This window comes from Callorhinus ursinus, unplaced genomic scaffold, assembly GCF_003265705.2.
Source record: "Callorhinus ursinus isolate GAN/ISIS: 27379988/994484 unplaced genomic scaffold, GSC_fseal_2.0 scaffold9, whole genome shotgun sequence".
In the NCBI taxonomy this organism is placed as follows: Eukaryota; Metazoa; Chordata; class Mammalia; order Carnivora; family Otariidae; genus Callorhinus; species Callorhinus ursinus.
In genome coordinates this window covers 24,668,012-24,683,843 of record NW_027397071.1, presented here as the reverse complement: position 1 = coordinate 24,683,843, position 15,832 = coordinate 24,668,012, and the positions used below count along the sequence as shown (strand labels likewise).

At 41.1% G+C, this 15,832-nt stretch overlaps 1 protein-coding gene and 1 pseudogene across 8 annotated transcripts in view; one reads left to right on the top strand and one right to left on the bottom strand.

The window, feature by feature from the left end:
* The window catches only part of TGFBR3 (transforming growth factor beta receptor 3), a 199,060-nt gene that overhangs the window by 144,724 nt on the left and 38,504 nt on the right, over positions 1 to 15,832 (bottom strand). The gene's annotated exons all lie outside the window — the stretch shown is intronic.
* On the top strand, positions 5,186 to 6,070 carry LOC112824370 (etoposide-induced protein 2.4 homolog pseudogene; annotated as a pseudogene).

The window sequence follows — 15,832 nt, the reverse complement described above, 5'->3', positions numbered from 1 at the left end:
ACAGGGCAGAAGCATTACATCCATAGCCCAGAGTACAAATGTTCAGCACCGAAATGAATGGAAACCAACAGGATCCTTGTGGTTATAATTTAACTTAAATCCTCAGATAAAGGAAGACCACTACTGATTTGGTTTGGTTTGTCAACAGGAGAGTTCATAGGGAATTATCGTGAGCAAAGAGTGGCAGCCACCCCAGTAACCACAAAGCCCTGAGTATTGAAGGAGGACCAAGTACACTTAGCTTTACATCCTTCCCTGCAGTGAAGGGTCCCTTGGGATGGGTCACCTTCACGAGGGGCAGCAGCTGTTCAAACCCCAGGACATACAGGGAAAGTTAAGGAGTAAAGGATTGCACAGATAGAATCCCTCTAGGAAGGGACTATGGTTTAAGCCCACATTCTTCTCACTGTACTCATAACCAGTAGCACCCCACCCCAGGACCCTCTCCCTTTTTACCCCAATTCCTTGACATCTGATCAGATCAAGAAGACCAGGTGGCAGACCTCAAGGCCTCCTCAATGCAATGAATGGCTATTTTAAGTTTTTGTTTTTTTTTTAATTAAGCTCTATACCAAATGTGGGGCTTGAACTCATGACCCTGAGATCAATCACTTGCTCTACAGACTGAGCCAGCCAAGCACCCCATGAATGGATATTTTACACTTTAAAGCTAAGGCTGACTTACATGTAAGAGTCCCACTTTCTCCAAATATATGTCATTCCTAAACATCTCTGCTCTGTTGGCAAATCACCAGTTGACCTCCCCATCTCTCCCTCCTCCCCAGGGACATAGAAGCCACAGTTAAGCAGACTTTCACAGCGACAAGGCACAGTGTGGGGAGGGGAGCTCTGGAATGACATCAGAAGACCTGTGCACTTGCTCCAGCTCTGCCAAATTAGCCGAGTGAATTTAGCCTTGGCTTACATATCTTTAAAATAGGGGAGTATGGTTTGATGATTTTTATGGGTCCTTCCAGCTCCAAACTCTGGGAACTTTCAATATTGACTATAGCTTCATCTATCTACACGCCAGTGAAGTATCCCAGTGAGCATCTAAATGAGGCTAAAAGACGCATATGCTGGAAGGGTCCAGCCATGGAATCATAAAATCTAAGAATGCTAGAAGCACCCCAGAACATAACAGTCCCTTCAAAGGAAGCTCTGGGTTTCACAGTGTGCTCAAAGATGTCTATGGCTCACCATTTCCTACAGGGGTACTTGGACCATCACTGTGAAAGCAAGGACTCAAAGAGGACAAACTCCAAACTCAGTTATTCCAGACAAGGGTCTATTCTAAAGGTGCAGACCCAAAAATAGCTTTACAGTTTACATAAAAGCAGGACCTAAAATAAGATTTTCAAAGAGTCAGATCCTGGGTAATAAACTTCCTTTTAAACCCACAGCTAGAGGCCAGCCCTGTGCCACGCAAGGGTATACTCAAAAAATTACCCATTCAAGTACCTGGGTCTTTGCCACCTTCTTTCTCTGGCATAACCAAGATAAGCTCACCCTGGCATGGTTCTGTCTGGAGGATACCAGGCAATTAGGCCATGGTGCATGTCCCCCAGGGGCAGAACACTTCCCCAGCTACTTCGGTTTGGTATGTCTTTGTTTTGGTTTAGCCCTGGCAATCTGGCAGGCAATGTATTTCCAGGGGGAGCTCTGTCCATGGTGTGAATGCCCCGGCCTTGAGGTCCTCGTTCATGTCCATAAACAGAGCCCAGTTGCCACAGTGACTGGTGCTAGGAGCAGCTGCTAAATAGCGGAGGTCACCAGAGCTTTCTTTGGGTTCTACAGTCTGGGCTATGTGTTCCTTTGCCGCTGTGAACAGTGGGTCAACGGGAGCTGCAACCACACCAGCCAGTACTTCACATGGGAGTCTGGGCACTGAGGAGGAATGTGATTTCCCGTGGGGCCCATACCCACATGACAGATCTCAGCCAGAGGGCTCAGGAAGAGTAAAGGGCATAGGAGTGGCAACTTCCTCCCGGGGGTTCCACAGTCCCCAGAGGGTGGGAGGGGGCAGGGCCAGAGTTTAGTGCAACAGGAAGGGCCTTGGAAAAGTGAACATGTAGTTGGGCCAGTGACGCTTCTGAATCATGTAGGCCAATCGGGTGCTTCCTCCCTTCTCCGTGAAGGTGTGCCTTGGTTCTCCCCACCTCCACAGCAGGAAACACTGCACCCCACCTGACACACACAGGTAAAAACAAAAGAAAAAAAACAAAAACAAAAACAAAAAACCTTCTGGACTGGAGTCGCAGAGGTCTTTCTAAATTAGAAACTATGCCTATTGTGTTTCCATCTTCCAAGGCAATCCTGCCCAAAGGCCACAAGATCTGCTTGACCAGTAATACAACTAGGGCAGGTGTGAAACACAACCGTGTCTGGAAACACATATACCCCTGGCCACTCCCCTTGTTGTCCACTTACTAAGATTAGAAATAGTTGTTTTTTACTCTGCAAAGTAGAGCTTCTGTCCTCAAGGGAGATGCTTTCAGATAAAAACATAAAAACAACTATAAAAAAGAGATGATAAGGCAGGTCCTCTTGGCCCTTACAAAACCAAGTTACCTTGGCTGGGGCCCAAGGAAGCCATAGAATAGAACCGAACATAAACCTCACTTAACATCTTTCAGACCCATCCCCATCCCCATGTTAACATGGAAGTAACAAACATTCTTTGGTTCCAATGCCAGTTCCAGAGATGGTGATCATTTAAAATGTAAACAAAATGAAGGCTTATCTCTCTCAAAAACATATGCTTCTGTTTTTACCAACCATGAGCCAATGAGACCACAAAAAGGATAGGAAAACGGGATGAAAGTTTTCTAATTTATCAGTGTAACTCAAAGGTAAACCTGAAAACTTGGATCCATCATGCTTCCCAAACAGGGCCCAAATGTTTCACACATAAGATGTTTCTGTGTTATTCCCACCATTGTAGTTCATTACAGGCCAGAGGAAACCTAAAAGGTTAAAAAGTTTGTCTTTAGGCAAATACTTCAATAATTTAGACTTCAAAGACTCCATTTAACCTCTGTTTACACAAAGTAATGTGTTTCCTTTGCCTGCTGAATGTCAAAATGCTTTGCAATTAATTACCTCTATTTTTAAAACCCCCAAATACTGTTAAATATAATGGCCAATATATTGGGGTGGGGGAAGCATGTTCAAAATCTGCTCCATTCTCTGAAGACACAAAATGATAATTAAGACAACATCCATGGAATTTGATTGATGTAGACGATGATTTAAAAAAAAAAACTTTTCCCCTTAGGGTGCCTAAGTGGCACAGTCGGTTAAGCATCACACTCTTGGTTTCAGCTCAGGTTGTGATCTCAGGGTTTTGATCTCAGAGTCGTGAGATCAAGCCCCGCGTCCGTTAAGACTCTCTCTGATCCTCCCCACTGCACTTACTCTCTCTCTAATAAATAAATAAATCTTAAAAAAAAAAACGTTTTCCCCTCAAAATCACAATTTTTATCGATTTTTTTCCCATTTTTCCTATGAACACTGTGAATCTAAGAATGGAACAGTTTTTTATCCACTTACAGAAAAATTCAACAAAGTTAAAGTAAAGGCAAGTAAAGGCACAGCTTTAGAAAATTCAAGGCATTTCATTTTCTAACTAGTTAGTACTTATGCCTTCTTTTCTTTAGAGCGTTCCTAGTTCATGATTAATGGAGCACCTTAGAAATTAACTCCACACCTCCCACAGGTTAAGTGTACACAGAAGCACAGCAAGTGGCTTAAATGGCAAAGAATTTTATAAATACTAAGGTCATCATGGAGACAATGATCAATAGCCCTTGGAATTTGTATGGGGAAATTTCCAGGTTTTTTTAAAAGCTATTTTCCACTCTCTTACCCTCAAAATAGCCACATTTGGCAATAATAATATTATCATCTATGGAATATTTACTATGTGCCAGGCTCTCTTCTAAGCATTTTACTTGTATTTATGTATTTATTCCTCAAAACCAACTTGAGATATACAATTGCCTTCATTCTACAGCTGAAAACACTGAGATGGAATGATGTTAAGTAACTCACTCAAAGTCATGAAGTTATTGACTTACTGAGTGAAAGTGACTAAGCCAAGGCCAGCCCTGGGTGGGGGAGAGCTCGGGCGGGGGGTGGGGGGATGCAGGGAGGGTGGTACCTAGACTAGAAGGCAGGAACCAGCATTCTGGTTCCCAAATCAAATGGTGTTTCTTCCCAGAGAAAATGCTGACCCAAGATAACCCAAGGAATATGTAAATGAGTTCTGACCTAAATACATGTCCTCTTGCTATAGAAAACTCAGCTACTGGCACCTTAAAGAGAGATACAAACACCAAAGAAAAAAGGAAGCTCAGATTTCCTTAATTAACTGTGCAACATTCTCAGCTAATGTCATTTTAATTTTACATATATGTTCTACAACCTAAAATAGTCTTTGCAAATTACCTAAGAAAAAAAATTTTTTAAGCCTTCAGAAAAAGGAACTATTTGGACTTTCTATGTTAAATTTTCGCTATATTCTTCTCCTACATTGTAAAGTTTTGATGGTTTTTTACAATTCATATGTCTGGCCACCTTGTTTCATTAGCACTCAAAGTGGAGCTAAGCTCATATAACATCGCTGGGGCTATAGTGTGAAGCTGCTATCCAGCTGAGCTGATTTAAACACCCAATTCTGACAGCATGGTATACCTTCTGCCTTCGAAAAACTTAGAAACCTTTCCTTCCTTTCTAGAAAATCTTCACATTATTTAAACAGAAAAAAAGTACTTTTTTTCTGAATGTATTTAAAAGTTGCAAATAATCCTAAGATTATTATTAATACTTTTTCCTGAGATCTCATTTCCCATCCTCTGACAGGTTCTCCTTCAGCTCAGGCACCAAGAATGGGCCACAACATACGAGTCAAAATGAGAGCAGTCCAGTGTGACCCAGGCATGCCCAGCATGGGTGCAGCGGCCCAGGCCCTGGGAGTGCCCCATCGGGAGCTGGTGGCCGGGCGCAGAGGGGCCAGGGGGAGCCAGGAGGAGCCGAGCCAGCCCATGGTGGGCGAGGGGCCAGGCAGGTCGGAGCCGGGTGGTTGGAGCGGCCGGAGTGGCCAGAGCAGCCGGGTCCTTCATGATGAAAGATTTTGAGATGCTTCTCTGTCCTCTGTGTAGTTGGTAGTTTGGGTGGTGAAGAGATGGCTGAGTGTGTCAAAACCTTTCTCTAGGACCTTACCAGGGGAATCAAAGACTCCATCTGGGGCATTTGTACCATCTCAAAGCTAGATGCTCGGATTCAGCACAAGAGAGAGGAGCGTGAAAGAAGGGCAAGCGGTGTTCTGGTACACAGGAGAGCCCAGAGTACAGAAAGGAAGCAAGAGAGTGAGCTACATGTGCTTAGCAGAAGTCTCCTCTTATTTTATCAAGTGTTTCCTCCTGTACTATAGTCAGTAACAGACCAAATTATTGGTGATCCATCACAACCTGGAGATGTCTGGTCATAGCTGGAATTCTTCCTTACCTCAGTTTTCAGTGCTCTTTGGGTGCTCCCACTGTTTGTGCTTTGCAAAGTTGTAAATGCCATTTCATTTCAAGACACAGCTGATGTGGCATTTGAGGTATCGGGGAGGAAGCCTCACCCATTCCCTAGTGTCAGCAAAACAACTGCTGACATGCTCTTCAGCCTTTTGCCTCAAGCCCTTTCCCTCATCCAGGGCATGTCTGTGAGTCTCCTTCCCATCCACCTTGTCGGGCAGCTGGTTAGTCTTCTGCATATGTCCCTTCTCTACTCGCTGGACTGCTCTGAGTATCGTTGGTTCAATAAAGGAACTGAAATGCACCAGCAGTTGTCAAACATAGAAAGGAACAGGCCTTACTACTTTGGGTTTGGTCTGCCCCTGGCTTGCCTCACAGCAATGCAGTCCTCATACATCATCAGGGGCTGCCTCTTTCTCCATCCTCTCCTCCATTCATTATCAGTGCCAATGAAGCAAGGATCCCTGGCAAAGTCTACCTTTTCCAGGTGTGCCCCTTCTCCTTGGTGGTTTTCTTAAGCAACAGACTTTTCCGCAAGACTGTCTACCTGCAGTCCGCCCTGATTGGCTCACCCTCTGCAGAGAAATTCTCTTCGCCACATCCGTCTCCTGCCAGACTGAAGGCTGCTGCAGGCCCCTGAGTGGCCTGCCATCCAGATGGGATGGGTGGGATTGGAAGCAGGCTCTAGGAGCTCTTTTCCTTGTCCCCTCCTCCACCAGGGAAGGCAGGACCTGCTCAGCCAAGGACCCGCTGCCTGTTCCCTTCTCTCTGAGGAACTGGGATTTGTGTCTCTGGTGCGTGTAAGGCAGAATCTTCCTGACACCAGTGGGTGCGTTTTTAACACTGGTGAGTCTGAATGGACCACAGATTTCCGGCACTTGCCAGCCCCCGTGCCTGGACTGATGTGAATACTTTTTTTCTCCCTGTGCCACTGACCCTCCCAGCCCCCTGTCCTGCTTTCCACCCCCCTTGGATGAATGGGTTTTATCATTCTGGCTGTTGTATTTTGTGGACCTGTTATTTGTGTTGTTTTTCTGTGAAGCACATATATTGGATGTAGGAGGGAAAGCAGTATCTCATTTGCTCCTGGCCACTCCCTTTATAGCCGTCACTGTCTTTTATTTCTTATAACTCAGGTTAGATTTTGGTCTCTCTGGCTCCACTGCAAAAAACAAGCCTGAAGAGATGGGACAGGAGGAAAGACCTCACAGCCAGATCTGCTGCGTTTGGGGGAGTGATTTTCTTTCTTCCCCTTGTAGGAGAAAAAGCTTTTTTCATTGGTACATTTAAAGTTCCCCAGCTATAGGGAGGGACCAGTTTTGGACAAGTGCCCCTGAAGCACCGAATGCTCAGAGAAGCTGAACTTGGAACTCTGAAGGTCTGAAGTGTACTGCTGGCCACTGCCAGGTCTGTCTGGTATTTCAAAGGAAAATTGGGTGCTGCAAATAGGAACTGAATGGGGTTAACTTATTAAACTCATGAAGCCTGTGATTGGTTGGTGTTCTCCTGTCATTTTAAAGAGAGGAAATATAGGGAGGGGACAAATGTCAAAACACTTGTCCAATTTTAAAATGTCACAATTAGGGGCGCCTGGGTGGCTCAGATGGTGAAGCATCTGCCTTTGGCTCAGGTCATGATCCCAGGGTCCTGGGATTGAGCCCCATGTCAGGCTCCCAGCTCAGTGAGGAGTCTGTTTCTCCCTCTCCCTCTGCCTCTCCCCCAGCTTGTGCTCTCTCTCTCTCTCTCTCAAATGAATAAATAAAATCTTTAAAAAAAAGTCACAATTAAACATGAGCTAGTTTCCAAAAAAAAAATGAAAGTGACATTTCCCTGCACTAAATTGAAAACAGATTCACATTCAAGTGTTTAATCGTTAATTCCATCATTTGAATACTGAGCACCTATAGTTCCCAAGTTCTTGCAGCTGTTAGAGATAAAGCAGTGAACAAGGTAAGCAGCCTTCTCTTCTTTCATGGAGCTTCCATTTAGGCAATTAAAAAAATATGGCAGATCAAACTTTTAAACACAAAGCTCCTCCTCCATGAAGGACATATGCAACAATACATGGGGGATGTTCTGTAGAGTGAGGTCCAGAGACCCAGGCCCTGCCTTTCCCCTCTGGCTCACTGCCCCACCACAGGCTCAGTGAAACAAATTTCTATGCCAAATGCGTACCCAACCAGCTCAGAGCAACTCTACCTACAAATAGAAGCCTTACTCCTTTTATGAACAGGGAGCAAAGTCCTTTTTAAGTCCCATTGCTACACCATTCTGGTCACTTGTAGACAACCCTTAATTATCAAGAATCCTTTTATCTCACTATCTCCATTCAGGTGGGTTATTTGTTAACCAAATTCCATGCAGCTCTACAGGGCAGAACCAGGGGCTGAGAGTGGAGGTTTATAGCCAGGTGGATTGCACAACACAAAGAATTTCCCAAGGGTCAGGGATATTTTAAATTCAAGTAAAGGCTAGAGGCTCAGTCAACAGGATATTAGAAAGGTGATTTATGTACCAGGCTGAGCTGAACCAGATAATCTCTAAGGATCCTTAAAATACCAACATACCACAAATCTAGAGCTCTGGTAGTGTGCCTTATGAATGTAAAACCTACCCAGATGTAACTTATCCTAAAACATTACTTGAGGATAATGTTACTAACGAGATACAAACTCAGATGTCATGAAGAAATAAGCAACCTAAAATATACCACATGTTAACTAAGCAATAATTTTAATAGCACACAAATACTCCAAGCTACGGCTCAGCAGAGCTTACTAAGTGCCCAGCAGGTTTTGAGCACGTGAAGCGTCCTATCTCATTAAATTTTGAAAATAATCTAGTGAGATGAATGCTATTATTATATTACCTCCACTTTACAGATGAGGATGCTGAAGCAAACAGGTTACAAAGCTGTTTATTGGCAGACCTGGGATTAGCATTTAAGTCTATGCTCTGAAGCACTATGCTCTGTTAAGCTGTCTTGTTGGGAGTTGGAGAGCATCTTCCTCTTAGACTGTGTTACAGAAAGATCCTGAACTAGTTAACTACTTAAAGGAATCTTTGAAATGTGATGAATTAAGCTTTTCTGATGTATGATAATCATAAATTTCCTTTCTAGATATGATACATACTAAATTTGCTGTATTTTACTAAATTGTAGAAGTACTCAGAGAGTTAGGTCAGTTTCCAAATCTTATTTCCAAGTAGTAGCTTAAACACTAGAAGAATCTGGCTCAGAATCAACTACAAAATTTCCTATGACAGTATAACAAACACACACTACATTAGATATTTATATTTCTGCTAAATATCAGAGATGCCCAAATTGGTGATTATGACAGAGCTGGCCCTCAACTGTGGCAGTTTCCATTACAAAATCCACATTACAGGAATTCAGGATCCTGTTTAAAAACTGATTGAGACTGATACTTAATAGGACAATACACCACTGGCTTCCCCCTCCCTTTTGTTTTTTCATCTTTAAAAACTAAAGCCATCAAGTCTCCTTCCATTTAAACTGAAAAAGGAAAATGTTAGTTCCAAAGTTTGGAATTCTTAATACATTCCAGCTGGCTTTTTTTTAAGCCTACATTTGTAAATATTAGGGATGTCTAAGGAGTCTTCATCAAGTTTTTTTAAAAAACAAGTACTAAATAACTAATTAACTTCATAAAGATTTTAAGTCTATAATGGATATTACAACCTTAGCCTGCCTCAATATAGATTTTGGTGGTATATAAAGAACCCATAACAAAGAAAAATGACTTATCTAAATATTTGTAAATCTCCACACAAAAGAAGTTTCATGTATATGCACATAATATTATAGCACAAAAATTCCAGGAAATCACACATTTTTTTCATTTGTGATACACATAAACTGACAAAAAAATATTCAGCAATAATTAAAAATCTTTACCTTACTCAGTATAGTAAAAACCAATTAAGATCTAAAACTACAATTTTTTGAAGGGGACACTGAAAGAAATAATTTTACAGGCCTAAAAAGTCAGAACAGGGCTCTCAAATCCCCACCTCACAAATATTACTATTATCATATCCTCTAGATATGATTCTTTTTGTCATTAACTTTGTAAATATCACTTTCTAGAAATTATGTGTAATGCTCCATAATGCCCATGCTGCCAAGATGACATCTTTGACAGCAACAGTGATTTGGAATCATAAAATCTGGGAGCTGAAAGAAACCTGAAGATCCTCAGGCTTATGTCTCTCATCTGCCAGGTGAAAAAACAGATACAGAGGTACTGAGTGACCTCCCCAGGGCCAAGAATTCTAGGTGAAACACTTCACTGAAACTTCATTTGGGCCAGAAGACAAGATTTGCCCCCTCCCCATGCTAAGACATCTCTTCTTTTATTTAGCAAGCAGCAATTCTGAAACGTTTTGGTCTTAGGATCCTTTTATGTTTAAAATTACTGAGGACTCCAAAGAGATTTTGTTGGTATGAGTTTTATCTATCAACATTTAGCACAACAGAAATGAAAACTGAGAAAATTTTTTAAGTATTTAATTCATTTAAAACCAACAATAATAAGCCCACTGATGCTAATGCAAATATTATCTTTTATGAAAAATAACTTTTTTTGAAATAAAACTATTTAGTGAGAATAGCGGCATTGTTTTACATTTTTGCAAACTCTTTAACATCTAGCTTAATAGAAGACAGCTGGGTTTTCAGATCTACTTCTGTATTCAATTTACTGTGATACATTGTTCTGGTTGAAGGATATGAAGAAATCTGGCCTCACACAGATACATAGTTGGAAAGGAGAAGCAAATCCTAACAGTCTCTTCATATACTTGTAGCTAGCTAGCTAGTTCTTCTTCGATATTTTACCTAAACTCATTAAATAGTCATCACTTAAAGGTTAGTTGTGATGCGCAAGCTGAATTGCATAATAAACTTTTCATACCTTGTTACATTAAAATCCATTGCTCTCAAAATAGTGAGTAATTACAAAGGTAAAACTAGTAACTTTATAGCAGAGATTCTGGCAGACACCACTTTCGCCAAGTGATAAAGGTCAACATCACCAGTAATGAGACGTTATCAATTTAATGTAACCCCGATTTGACACCCTGAAAAGGGCACATTGCCTGTGTGTGCCCTTCCCAATAATGTATAATCTCAATCATGAGAGAATATCAGATAAACTCAAATTGAGGGACATTTTCCAAAACAACTGGCCACACTTCCAAAGTGTCAAAATCACTGGAAGACAGAGAACTGTCACAGACTGGAGGAAACCAAGGAGACATGACAATTAAATGCAATGTGAGATTTTGAGTTGGGTCCTGGAATAGAAAAAGAGCATTAGAGGAAAAATTGGTGAAATCCAAATAAATTCTATACTTCAGTTAATAATATTGTACCAAGATTAATTTCTTAGTTTTAATAATCGTTTTATACATAAGGTCAGGGTATTTCTTTGGGACATGGCTGATTTGCTGTTGGCTGAGCTAAGGACTCAGGTGGCTCTGAAATGAGCAACGTTAACAGCCAAAGGACTAAATCTGGAGCTAGGATGGAGAAGACCTTGCTCCTCTAGAGGAAGTGACTTGGCCTTCAGCTGGAGGTTGGAGGGTATTTAAGATGTTATTATAAGGTGAAGCTGAGTAAAGGGTATGGGAACTCTTTGTACCATTTATTTAAGTCTTCTGTAAGCCCAAAACTATCTGAAAATATAAAGTTTTTAAAAATCAGCTGCTTTATCCTGCACTGTCAAGATGTGAGATCTTTTATTACCCACACATGATTTTGTAACATCACGTATTGACCATCTGGAAAATCACGGTTCACAGAGTTATGCAAATATGCCAGATATTGACATACTTCTTATATGATATCAAAAAAATCATATTTGTTCATATTTCCATTGATCTCATCAAAAAGGTATTTAACTATTCAGAAACTGCCATGGTCATGGGGATGAATATGAGTTTTCCAAAACTTTAATTTTTGCATGAAAAATAAAATTTTTCACTGGCAACTAAGATTGTAAACAGTTTTCTTTGAAATCACAGGATCACTTTGTTCATTTTCGAAAAATGCCTGCCAAGTACTGAAGGCTAGATAACCATCGTTTGTCAGTCGTCCTTTCAAGTAAAATGGTATTCTGTGAAAAACAGATCAGTTCAGCTCACAATTCAGACAACTGCGCAAGTGTCTCCTCAGGACGGCCGCGGCACTTTGGAATGTAGAAGAGCTACTTGCCTCCTTCCCATTTCATAGAGAATGTGAAAAAGACATGTATTTGAGGGTTTTTAATTCCTTTGGCAAGAACATTCTTAACTGAAACTGGTGTATGGCAGTGAAGCGCTACCCCGATCCCTGCTAAGGCACCAACTGTTTTCTCCAATATTCCTCTTGGAATATTGCAGTGTCAACCCAGTGAAAAAGACAACTTTGAATTATTACAATAACAGTTCTGACCTCACAAACTCTTGATAAGGTCTCAGATCCATGACCACACTTTGAGAGCCACTGGTTTAAAGAGTTAAACCTTCAGCTCCTGCATGAAATATACCACCACTACTTAAGCCAAGGTAAAGAGTACTAAAGAGTCTTAGGCTAAGCTTTACAGAATGTTTACCAAGAGGCAATAGCTTCTTGCTGTCAAAGACATTATCTAGTGACAGATCCAATACCTGTCTTTAAAACAACCACCACAGGTCACTCAGACATTGTTTTACCTAAGAATCTGAAGACAGTGACCCCTCACCTGGTTTCCACAGGCTAGCCTTCATCCCAACATCGCTTCCTTTGCCCAAAATAGAATACACTAAGGTTCAGATTTATTACTTTAGCAAAGTTGTTTCTCTTTATTGTACTTTATGAGTGAGACAGGGTTATAATTATTGATTTATTCAATAAATATTAAGCACCCATATGTGCAAGGGACTAGGGATTGATCAATGAACAGTCTCTGCCCCCTCCCTGAAAGGTCACATTTAAGCAGGGCCAAAGGCACTGGGCAAAGTCCTCCATTTGAGAATTTTCATATATACGGAACAGCTACACCAGAGCTTTTGCAAACTGACTTAACTTTTGTGGAGCTTATATTTTAGTGGGGGGAGATAAATAATAAACACAGTAAGTAAATTATAAGCATGTTTCAAAGTGATAAGTGCTATGAGGGGAAAAACCAGCAAAATAGGAAGGGATGGACATACCAGGAGTTCAGAGGGATTACAATGTTAAATAGGATGGTTCAGGGTGGGACTAAGCCCACAGGTACTACACAGATGAGGAAAATTACTGTTAGGTGGTCTCACTCCATTGTTTCTGGGTTCTCCTCTCTCCGCCCAGCCCCAATCCTCAGTGCCACTAGTACCTTTCTTGAGGATTCATGCCTATCCTCCAATCTCCAGCTAAAGGCCAAGTTGCTTCCTCTAGAGGAGCAAGGTCTTCTCCATCCTAGCTCCAGATTTAGTCCTTTGGCTGTTACGTTGCTCATTTCAAAGCACCTGAGTCCTTAGCTCAGCCAACAGCAAATCAGCCATCTCCCAAAGAAATACCCTGACCTGCCTTATCTCTGTTGGGAGCACACAGTTGAACAATAAACTCATTCTGCCCATCCTAGGTTTGTTTCAGCTCTCTTTCTTTTCCCAAATATACAGGTTCTCTAAATAAGGATTAACTTTGTAAAGACCTATTATGTGCCACAAACTGCTGGCTGCTTTTTTTAAAAATTTTTTTAAAGATTTTCTTTATTTATTTGACAGAGAGATAGAGAGAGAGCACAAGTAGGCAGAGCAGCAGGCAGACGGAGAGGGAAAAGCCGACTCCCCGCCAAGCAGGGAGCCCAACATGTATCTCATTCTCCCGACAATCAACAGACTAAGAGTAATTAGCAGTACTCTATAGATTAGGCAACAGAAGTTCTGAAAATCATAACTTGGGACTCAAACTCAAATCTCCAAAACAAGAAAAAAGAAAGCTTTTTATTGACAACCTCCTCCCAACTTCATCACACACTTTATACCACACTTCGGTGCTCCCACTGTACTGCTTTGAGCAGAACATAAGGAAAATAAAGAAACTGATCACTGACAGAGTCTCTTTTCTGCAAAACTGTATTTCATGATCAGATCTGATTTTTGAACCAAATATATGTCTGAATAATAAGACTCACAACTTAAAGGACTGGGTAAATATGTTCACCGTGCTAACATTTTCAAAGAACACTATCCATTTAAAATAAACACGACCCAGGGCACCTGGGTGGCTCAGTCGATTAAGCATCTGCCTTTGGCTCAGGTCATGATCCCAGGGTCCTGGAATCAAGCCCCACGTCGGACTGTCTGCTCAGCGGAGAGCCTGCTTCTCCCTCTCCTCCCCGCTCCTGCTCTCTATCTCTGTTGATATCTTTGTGTGTCTCTCTCTCAAATAAATAAATAAAATCTTAAAAATATATATATAAAAAATAAATAAAATAAACATGACCCTCTGATTTATATGCATTATCTCATTTATAATCGTCACCAGAACACAGTGTGGTAGATACTGATGATGATATCTCTATTTTTATAGGTGAGGACACTGAGGCTATGATTATACAGCCTGCAAATAGCAAAACCTGAGCCTGAACCTATGTCTGAATCCACAGCCCAAGGTGACATCTACCACACAACCTCTGTCAAGAATGAACACTGTGCTGGAGAATTACTTTTACTAAACAAAAGTGTAATAGTCCAACAGATTCACTTTGGTAAAGTCCACAGGCATTCCTCATATTTGGAGCATAAAATCTCTACAAAATCCTTTAGTTACAAGTCTCAAATAAAGCTTCACCAGAGTGATTGTGCTCTAGAAAAAAATCTGCTCAGAAAACCCAAGGGTCCAGCAAAAGGACACAACTTTCAGCCTTTGGATTCTGATATTGCCCCTAACTCTGACCTTTAGTCTAAAGGAATAAGGATACTCATTTTACCTCAGTGAAGAGATCTTATGGCTATCCCCTGGTCAGGAACACCGGTTTGAGCCTCAGGTAAAGAACATATTTCTTGGGGCGCCTGGGTGGCTCAGTTGGTTAAGCATCTACTGTTGGCTCAGGTCATGATCTCAGCGTCCTGGGTTGGAGCTCAGCATCCTCGGGCTCCCTGCTGAGCAGGGAGGCCGCTTCTCCCTCTCCCTCTGCCCCTTCTCCTGCTTGTGCTCTCTCTCTTAAATAAATAAATAAAATCTTTAAAAAAACACACACACATTTCTTAAGTACACACTGAACTCTTGAGTTCCTAAAACTTAGAGCAAAGCCATCCAGGTCAATAACTCACTTCAGCAGCAGCCTTAGTTATCTGTGCCTGAGTTCGCTTGCCAAATGGCCAGAGGAAGAATTAGTTTTCATCATTATTAATAAAGAGTTGTTTGAAGAAGACAGAATTATAGCTCCAAATAGAGGTTCTCAAACCTCATTCTAATGAAACAGTCATGCATAATGAATAGTGTTCACATCTGGACATACTATAGTCTTCAAAATAAACTACTGAAAACTACAAAAAGCAGTGCTGAAAGAAATTAAAGAAAACCTACACAAATAGAGGGGTATACCATGTTCATGGATGACAAAACACACATGACACTACAGATTGTGTACTTTTCATTCTCTCAATAGCAATCGTAACCCTTTCCTCTCCTACTCAAATATACTTAAATATAAATAATCATGGTTATTTTAGGGTAACTTTGAATTTTGTTTTATCTTTTTAAAGAAAATCTTTAAGACATCAATTTAACTATTAGTTGTAACATTATTCATGATATCTTATAATTTATATGGGAAATATCAGTAAGTCTTGACATTGTGGCACAAAATTACTTTCTAAGATAAAAATGCAATGAGACTAAAAAAAATAAGGCAGAAAAAAACCTCATAGTCATTTATTGGTTCAAAGACTTTACTGCCAACTTTTAAAAATATCTTTCATGTTCTCTCACAGCTCTGAGATCTGCATTCCTATCAACTCCATCAAGTTGCCTGGGAGCCATCTGCAAAAGGGGTTAAAAGTCCAAAGTTGTTACTCTAGGTCTGCTGGTTGAGGAGAAGGCAGGTTGCCCAAGGTATCAGGACAGCCAGCCTCACACAGAGTAAATAGAGGCCACTGTGCTCTCGGGAATAAATTCCTCAACCAGAACACACTCTCCTGAGGTTTTCATGTAAGATTTTTCCAATAGATTCCAAGTTGAGTAATAAACAGAAATAACAGATTTTGCTGGGCCTTCCTTGAGTTCAGGAAGATCTGACAATATCATGAAATAGCCTAGCACAGGCCTCTGAAATTTT